Genomic DNA, 9465 nt, shown 5'->3' with positions numbered 1-9465 from the left:
GGACAAAACTGTATGGCATCTGCTGAACGCATGAAAGAAGCAAAGACCTGATGACTTTGATCCAATAGCTGATGCATTTTCATGAAGGGGGATCCATCTGAGGTCCTTCGACAGCTTTTTCAAGCCAAGTCTTTGTGTCTGGGTAGCTCAGTCGGTAGAGCTTTCACCTTCGGATCACATGGTCATGGGTTCGATCAGGATCAGTGTATGAGTAGGTACGGTGAGTGTGGCGCTCCACCTCAGCAATACCAGGGGGTCTATAAGACCCCTGCGTTCTCAGCTGATACTGACAATAAGTCTCAGACTTACTTAATATGAACAAGTGCAACTGCTATGACAACAACGTCAGTATCTGAGCTGCGAATCATGATGTGTCAGATGCTATCCTCTGCAGCTCTGCCTCAGATACTGACATTGTTGACGTAACAGTTTCACTTGTTCAAAGACTTGGCTTGAATTAGCTGTGGATTGCCTTTGGAAGGAGGGAAGGATCTCAGATGGATCCCCGTTCATGAAATTGCATCAGCTATTGAATCAAAGTCATCAGGTCTTTGCTTCTTTCATGCATTCAGGGGATGCCACACAGTTTCGTCCCTCCATGGAAAGGGAAAAAGGTCAGCATGGCAGACAACTTCTCCAAATTAGGTTCAACACCTGTTGCAATAAATGATAAACATATGCAAGTCATTGAGGAGTTCATAGTACTCATGTACGATAGAACTTCATAGAAGTAGTTCCTACAAGGAAGTGAATGCAAGTGAAGTGCATTCCAAGCAGGACATATATGGGGCCAGTCACTCTTGTGCAGTCCTGTTTGCCAAATTATGCCAGAAGCTGACACGATGTGGATGTAAAAAAGCATCTTCTGGACACTGCAAATGCTTTAAGTTTGAACTTATCTGCACACCCCTCTGTGGTTGCAGTTGCTAGTACACTGGCCTGTCACTTGCCCAGCCACCATTGTAAATGAGAATGTGTTTATAATGACTTGATAACAAAACAAAAAGTAAGCACTAAGCTTTACCAAGCTATAATCATTCTAATTTGATATGGTAACTAACTGCACAATTTCTATTTAAGGCACCTTTAGGACAGCAAGGTGGCCACGGGGAGGAAGATTCTGCACTTTCGACGCCATCAAATCCAAGATGTCACGTTGGATTCCTGGTTGGAACTTAACAGCTTAACAGTGTTAAAGTTTAGACTTTGTCAGTAAGATGCAAATATGTTGATAAAAAAAAAGAAACAAATCTAGGACTCATACCTTTTCTAAAAAATTCATACCCACTGTACTGTGGCAACTCTGACTTTTAAGTACTTGGATAGTGTTTCAGATGTCCATTTGTTGATTCTGAGTTCAGACTCTGGTGGGTGAAATCTACAGTATAACAGAAAGGGGAATCGAGAAAGAGAAAGATGAACAAGCATGGGCAGCGACTCTATGGTAAAAATAAATGGTAAATGGTTCATTTATATAGCGCTTTTATCCATATTAGATATATGACATAGATTGTGCATTACATTCACCCATTCACACACACATTCATACACCGATGGAGGAGTGTCTTGCTCAAGGACACTTCTACACTAACTCTGGGGGATCGAACTGGAAACCTCACGGCTTCCATCCGCCGCTGTACCGGCCACTCTACCCCTGAGCCACTGCCACCACTGCATCATCTATCAACCTTATACAGTGGTTGAAAAAGTACTCCCAGTTTTTTACTTATGTAAAAGTATCAATACTGCAATGTAGAAATACTCTGTTACAAGTAAAAGTCCGGAATTCAAAATGTCAATTTTATTTTGATGAAAACGAGCCATATTCAACTGCCGATAGCCATAAAATAAATCACAGTAAAATCACACTAAAAATGTTTTTGTTCCGGTGGATAGAAGAGACCCTCCCCCAGACAGCTTTTGTTTACATCCGTGTTCACATCGTGGCTTCCATGGGTCTCAGTGGATCGTCAAAATAAGGTAAAAAACGCTGGCAGTGGCGGATGAATTAATGAATGAATACCTGGCAGTGAATGTGTTAATAAGAGTAATCTCCGGTCATGCACACAGATAGAGAGAGAGAGGGAGAGAGAGAATGGGAGGCAACTAGCTCTGGTCCATAGCGTTAGGAGGAGAACTCTAACGTGGACCAGAGCTAGGCAACCAACTGGAGTTAAAAGACCTCTGAAAGTCTTCTTATGTCAAAGAAATGTGACTCACGTGATGTGCTGACAGTAGTGTGCATGTCGCGTCGTTGCCATTCACATGGTTGGCTGTTGCATGTGCACACATGCCCATGTACAGTATGTTATACTGTACTGTACCATTGCAATGAATGAACAGGTTTCTGTTTGGGATGAACACCGTGCTCTTTACATCATCTGGAATGCATCCTTCTAGCAATAAAGGTCTTATAATAATTATCTTTAGTTTGGGTAGCGTGATCACCATCACATACTGCAGCTCATGGCTCTAGCTGACTCTAATCAAACAGTTTATTAATCTCAGCTCTGTGTGTTCACCCTGTATGCCACACACACACACACACACACACACACACACACACACACACACACACACACACACACACACACACACACACACACACACACACACACACACACACACACACACACACACACACACACACAATGTTTGTAAACCAGAAACGTGTCTATACTGTACATCATTCCTCATGTTGCCACAGAGAGGAAAAATCCTCTAGTTTAACTCTGATTCTGCCACTCTGTTGAAACTGAAAGCAGAGCTGTCTGGATACACCTGGCTGGGCGAAACAAAAAGGGGTGCATTGATGGGGCACACCTAACTTTTAGTTTTTAAAATACTTAAAACAAAAGCATTTGAGAGTTATTTTTACTGCCTGGGGTCGACATCAGCGAGGGCATGCGGTGGCAACGGGTTCCTAACGCCAAATCAAATGGGTTCAGATCTGAAGTCTCCTGAGGAGGCGCGTCTGAAGCCTGTCCTGGACAGGGGTCTCCGGACGTAAAAACAGATGATGATGTGTTCTATAAAAATAATAAATAAATAAAATATATATTTTTCAATTCTTAAAAAAACTAAAAAACAAATCTAAGCTCACAATACGTCGCATCGCGACGCATTGTGAGCTTGTAGATCTGCTATTTTCAAATGGCCGAAAAATGTATGTAGGACTGAAGTGTTTATTGTATGTTTTGTAATACAAAATTGGAAATACTCGAGTAAAGTAAAAAGTACCTCAAAATTTTACTTAACCCTAAAGTACTTGAGTACACGTATTTAGTTACTTTACACCACTGACTGCCAGCACCACATTTGGAACAAGCTCCCAGAAAACACCATGTCTGCTATCAGCCCTTTTAGTGGTTCTCAAACATTTTCATGTCAAGGACCCCCAAATTAATATGTACCGGACCCCAATCTAAATATATGTTGTACATATAAGAGAAGATTTGTGTTACAAATGTGGACAATTATTCAACATTTGTCACAATTGTTTCAAGAAATAGCAGATCAAACTCATAACACATTACATTGAGGCACACTGTGAGCTTGTAGATCGGCTATTTTCAAATGGCCGAAGTATAAACTAGGTTTGAGGTAGTTAAACTGATTTTGATGCTATAATGTGGACTCCCTGGAACCCCCCCCCCCCCCCCCCCAAGGACCCCACTTTGAGAACCACTGCTTTAAACAGCTAAAAATAAATAAATACAAATAATCGGTTTGCTGTTCTGTTAACTATCATTGCGATAAAAAACAAAAGAAACCTGTCCATTCATATTGTGTGTATTTAGCTCTCTTGATGTCTTAGGCTACTGCTTAATGTCTTGAGTAAAGAAGTTGAAAAGAAGTTGATGAATAAACTTGCCTCATCACTCACATCACCCGTACGCTCAAAACATGATTTCTGTGGACACAACCCGCTGAACCTGGCTTCATGTACAATGTATTCCTAGTGCCCACTCTGTTTTGGTGCCCAGATTTCCTGGTGCCCACTCTGTTTTGGTGCCCAGATTTACCTAGTGCCCACACCGTTCTGGTGCCCACTCTTACGGGTACCCTTCTGATATGGTGCTTCAATTCATTTTGTTGCCGTTGCTACAAGTGGTCACTAGATGTCACTAGATACCAATTTATGAATTTAAAAGTAATGCTGTTTATGCTTTGCAGTGAGCAAGGCATTACATGAACTAAGTCATGAGGCACACTGTCTTTAAAGTTTCCCAATTCAACATAACTATTTAAATAAAGAAACGTTTTGAAACTGTACAACACTGTAATGCTGGTTATTAAAGAAAAACAAATGTAGGGTTTTACAAAATGGTCTGGTTAAATTGAAATTGCTTGTATTTGATTGTTTGCTTTACTTTTGGCCATATAATGTTCCAGTAGTGCCTGATTTATATGCCTACCTGTTTTATTTATGGTTTCCTTTTTTCTTGTACCTAATTTATTGGCCCTACTTGTGAATACAATGTTCCAAAAACAAAATACAAAAGTTTCAATATAAAGAATATTTTGTATCACAACAAAAACAATGTCTCTGAAAATTAAATGAATAGTTGAACCAGTCAATGTCTTAAATACATATTCTATCGAAACAAAATAATTGTACACAATGGCATATAATAAAGTAAATAACAGTCTCATTTTCAATCTTGAAAGTACCTGGTTTAAAGGATAAATCAAATGTATGTATGTTTAAAGCAGTTTTCTGATTGTGTTGGTAACAAATTAGTTCTCATAAAAACATCTATCATGGCAGCAGGCAGTGAGAGCAGAGTGAGTCAGAGCAGTAACAGGGAGGAGGAGCCTTGCAGATTAAACTAGAAGCATGTGAAAGAATCAGTTCTTACAGTCGACAGGCTGAACGGCTACATAGGCCTATCGGATACAAACATATTCGATCAAATAAATATATACATATATATTAGTTTTTTCTGTCTAGTTTTTGCCTAAAATTTTGTCAGACAATGTCGGGAGGGACTTCAACAGATGAGTTGACGGGGTGAGTGAAAATCATTATGCTTTTGCAAGTATAGCCTACACTTCTCATTTGAAAGAACACAGGTTTGAGCCATTTTCATGTACAGTAGGAAACTGCATCACTTGCCTTTAAAATACTCTTATATTACAACAACAGTACCAATTTTTTTTGTGACTTTCTTTGCTGGTGGTAATTATGTTATTTTCTGTTTATTTGTCTGTTCCTCAGAATCAAATCAGAGCAAAACACACCACAGTGTGATGGTAAGATCATTATGTGACAATACTTATATACTAATTCAATAAAGTTACAAGAAATGTTGAAAACAAATATAGCACACGTTTCACAATGTCACTAAAACCAGTTTGGGGACAGACAGAATAGATGAAATAGATAATTATTTATTATGGCCTTTAATATAATAGCATGTAATGTGGGATTCTACAATGTAGCCTTTTCTACGGTTACAAATTGGTTTGGGTAAGATTATCAATCAATGTATTTATCTCCGTCAGGCCAGGTCATACAGCAACATTGCAGGAAGATAATGTTTTGTAGGCCTACTGTCTAGCTCTATTGGAACAGTGGATTGTGCGTCGGGTTTCCGAGCAGGGTTCAATCCCAGCTCGATGTGAATCATCATGGTCAGTATCAGGTCAGCATCGTGTCAGTAAAATGGTCAGTATCATGGTCTGTATCATGTCAGTATCATGGTCAGTATCATGTCAGTACCATGTCAGTATCATGTCAGTGCATGGTCAGTATCATGCTAGTATGTCAGTATTATGGTCAGTATCATCTAATATCAACTAATACACAACTACACAACACTAAAACGAACAAATTAAAAACTAAACTAAAACTAATAAAAACTAAACTAAAACTAAAGCCTTTAAAAAAATATATATAACCAAAGTAGCAAAACCGCTTTGAAAACGAATCAACACTAAATACAGCCTTATGGTAAGATCATTAAGGGACAACTTTTACTAATTCAATAAAGTGACACGACATTTTCATAACAAATATTCTAGCACGAGTTTCTCAATGTCACTGGAACCAGATTAGTGTGACTAGACATGCTAACTATTTACTTACTAAGCACATTTTTACGATAATTAGTGTGGTTGCCCTAACAGGGCAACCAGACTATAGTACTCTTCCCCCTTTAATATTCTTTCTAGATAAACAATACTTTGAACCGCATCTCCTCCCACAGTTTTTATCCCCCAATGTCGTGCCATATGTCAAAATGACCGGCTTGACCGGGAATCGTGCGCTTGTATTAAAAAAATTATCACACCATTCGGCCTCATGGTGGCGCTATAACAGTCCTCTTTACGTTTTGGCCTATAACTCTTGAACCGTAGGTCGTAAAATCACGCCACGCCCATTTGCGTCAGGATAGATTTTCCGCCATTTTGAATTTTCTTCAAAACACACTTTTTACACCTTTTCCTACAGATTTTTTCCAAATCTCACAAAAATCGGTATACGTGATCTATGGACCCATGCGATAAACCTATCCAAACGGCATTTTGACAGTCCTCACCGTTCGTCCGTAATTGGGTTCCAAAGTTAGTGGGAGGGGCCCGTTTTACAAAGAATGCCAAAAATCACGAACGAAACGTCCAATCGATCCCAGATTTGAATCACATGTCAAGGGTGGTTTACTCAACGAATCCCCAAAAGCATTTCCACTTTGATCCATAGGGGGCGCCACAAATGCTCAAAATGTAACCGTTTGATGCAAAAACCTTATGTTGGGGGGATCAATCCTCTCAAAATTAAACGCAAGTGATCTCAGGAGTGACGTGACAATGTAATTGGCGCAGCCTCCGACGGTATTCCTCCCAGCGTATTCCTCGAGTCCCGACCAGCGTCGGCGCAACCACACTTTGCAATTGCCCTGAATTGCGACGCGTCTAGTTAGTCCAGACTATAGCACTCTTCCCACTTTATTTATTTATAGATAAACAATATTTCAAACCGCATCTCCTCCCACAGTTTTTATCCCCCAATGTCGTGCCATATGTCAAAATGACCGGCTTGACCGGGAATCGTGCGCTTGTATTTTGCTAAGAGATTGGTTGCATAGTTTGTTATTTAGTGCAATTGATTTATTAGTGCATTACATTTCCCCATCCGCTTTAATGGAAAAGTGAAAGAACTCAAATTCAAGTATTTTTTTCTCAGAAACCGTAAGAGCTAGAGTTACCAGATTTGGAGAGGAGGTTCATAATTTAGTCCAAAATTATTAAACAAATAATTACACCATTCGGCCTCATGGTGGCGCTATAACAGCCGCCTTTACGTTTTGGCCTATAACTCTTGAACCGTAGGTCGTAGAATAATTTTTTTCCCACTAGATTCCTTGGGTCATGACGCAACTCCCCATATAGGCCACGCCCATTTGCGTCAGGATAGATTTTCCGCCATTTTGAATTTTCTTCAAAACACACTTTTTGCACCTTTTCCTACAGATTTTTTCCAAATCTCCAAAAATCGGTATACGTGATCTATGGACCCATGCGATAAACATATCCAAACGGCATTTTGATAGTCCTTACCGTTCGTCCGTAATTGGCCTCCAAAGTTAGTGGGAGGGGCCCGTTTTATCAAAAATGCCAAAAATCACGAACGAAACGTCCAAATTTGAATCACATATCGAGGGTGGTTTACTCAACGAATCCCCAAAAGCATTTCCACTTTGATCCATAGGGGGCGCCACAAATGCGCAAAACGTAACCGTTCGATGCAAAAACATGATTTTTGGGGGGATCAGTTCTCTCAAAACTAATAGCAAGTGATCTCAGGAGTAACAGGACGATGTCATTGGCCTGCTACATTTGTGGGAGGGGCCTATTTATTTAGTGGGAGGGGCCTATTTCTTAAAATCAAAACGCCATGTATCAAGAACGCAGGATCCAATCAGCACCGAATTCGAATCGCACGTCGCGCGGCCTCCGACGGTATTCCTCCAAGCATATTCCTCAAGTTCGGGCGGCGGCAACCTGCGACCGGCGTCGGCGCAACCACACTTTGCAATTGCCCTGAATTGCGACGCGTCTAGCTCTTTCTTTATTCTAGATAAACTTTATTTCAGGCTGCTACTCCTCCCTCAGTTTTTTTTTCCCAATTTCGTGCCATATGTCAAAATGACCGGCTTCACCGGGAATCGTGCGCTTGTACTTTGCTAAGACATTGGTTACATAGTTTAATTGATATTGATTTATTAGTGCATTAAATTTCCCCATCCACTTTAATGGGAAAATGAAAAAACGCCCATTCAAGTATTTTTTTCTCAGAAACTGTATGGGCTAGAGTTAAAAGACTTTGAGGGGAGGTTCATAGTTTATTGCCAAATTATTATACAACATTTTACACTAGTCGGCCACATGGTGGCGCTATAACAGCCCACTTTACCTTTTGGCCTATAACTCTTGAACCGTTTTCCCCTGGATTCCTTGGGTCACGACGCAACTCCCCATATAGGCCACGCCCATTTCCGTGTGGATAGATTTTCCGCCATTTTGAATGTTCTGCAAAACACACTTTTAGCTCCTCCTCCTACAAGCGGAATTTTGATAGTCCCTACCGTTCGTCTGTAAATGGCTTCCAAAGTTAGCGGGAGGGGCCCGTTTCACAAAAAATGCCATAAATCACGAACGAAACGTCCGGTCAATCCCAAATTTGAATCACATGTCAAGGGTGGTTTACTAAACGAATCCCCAAAAGCATTTAAACTTTGATCCTTAGGGGGCGCCACAAATGCGCGAAATGTAACCGTTTGATGCAAAAACATTATTTCCTCCATTCCATTATCAATCCTCTCAAAATGAAACGCAAGTGATCTCAGGAGTTACGTGACAATGTAATTGGCGCAGCCTCCAACGGTATTCCTCCCAGCGTATTCCTCGAGTCCCGGTGGCAGCGATCCGCGACTCGCGTCGGCGCAACCACACTCTGCAATTGCCCTGAATTGCGACGCGTCTAGTTATTAGTGTGGTTGCCCTAACAGGGCAACCAGACTATAGTTCTAGGGACACTTTATTCCACTTCTTCAAGATAAACAATATTTCAAACCGCATCTCCTCCCACAGTTTATTTTTCCCAATTTAGCGCCATATGTCAAAATGACCGGCTTCAACGGGAATCGTGCTCTTGTATTTTGCTAAGAGATTGGTTAAATGTTTTTTTTTATATTGATTTATTAGTGCATTAAATTTCCCCATCCACTTTAATGGAAAAGTGAAAAAACTCAAATTCAAGTATTTTTTTCTCTGAAACCGTAAGAGCTAGAGTTAGCAGATTTGGTGGGGAGGTTCATGATTTAGTCCGAAATTATTAAAAAAAAAAATACACCAGTAGGCCTCATGGTGGCGCTATAACAGCCCACTTTACCTTTTGGCCTATAACTCTTGAACCGTTTTCCCCTGGATTCCTTGGGTCACGACGCAACTCCCCATATA

The 9465-nt window shown here is 40.5% G+C and overlaps 1 protein-coding gene across 1 annotated transcript in view; it reads left to right on the top strand.

The window, feature by feature from the left end:
• The first annotated feature begins 4878 nt into the window (after nt 1-4878).
• The window catches only part of LOC308098045 (uncharacterized protein), a 28938-nt gene continuing 24351 nt past the window's right edge, over nt 4879-9465 (top strand). The window contains exons 1-2 of the mRNA XM_080446266.1: nt 4879-5014; nt 5222-5256. The gene's annotated coding sequence lies outside the window, so the exon portion shown is untranslated. The remainder of the gene's footprint in view (nt 5015-5221; nt 5257-9465) is intronic.

Source organism: Gymnoscopelus braueri (genome assembly GCF_963280865.1).
Source record: "Gymnoscopelus braueri genome assembly, chromosome: 13".
Taxonomy (NCBI): domain Eukaryota; kingdom Metazoa; phylum Chordata; class Actinopteri; order Myctophiformes; family Myctophidae; genus Gymnoscopelus; species Gymnoscopelus braueri.
Note: the sequence above shows the minus strand (reverse complement) of the source record. Positions and strands in the feature narration are given on the sequence as shown.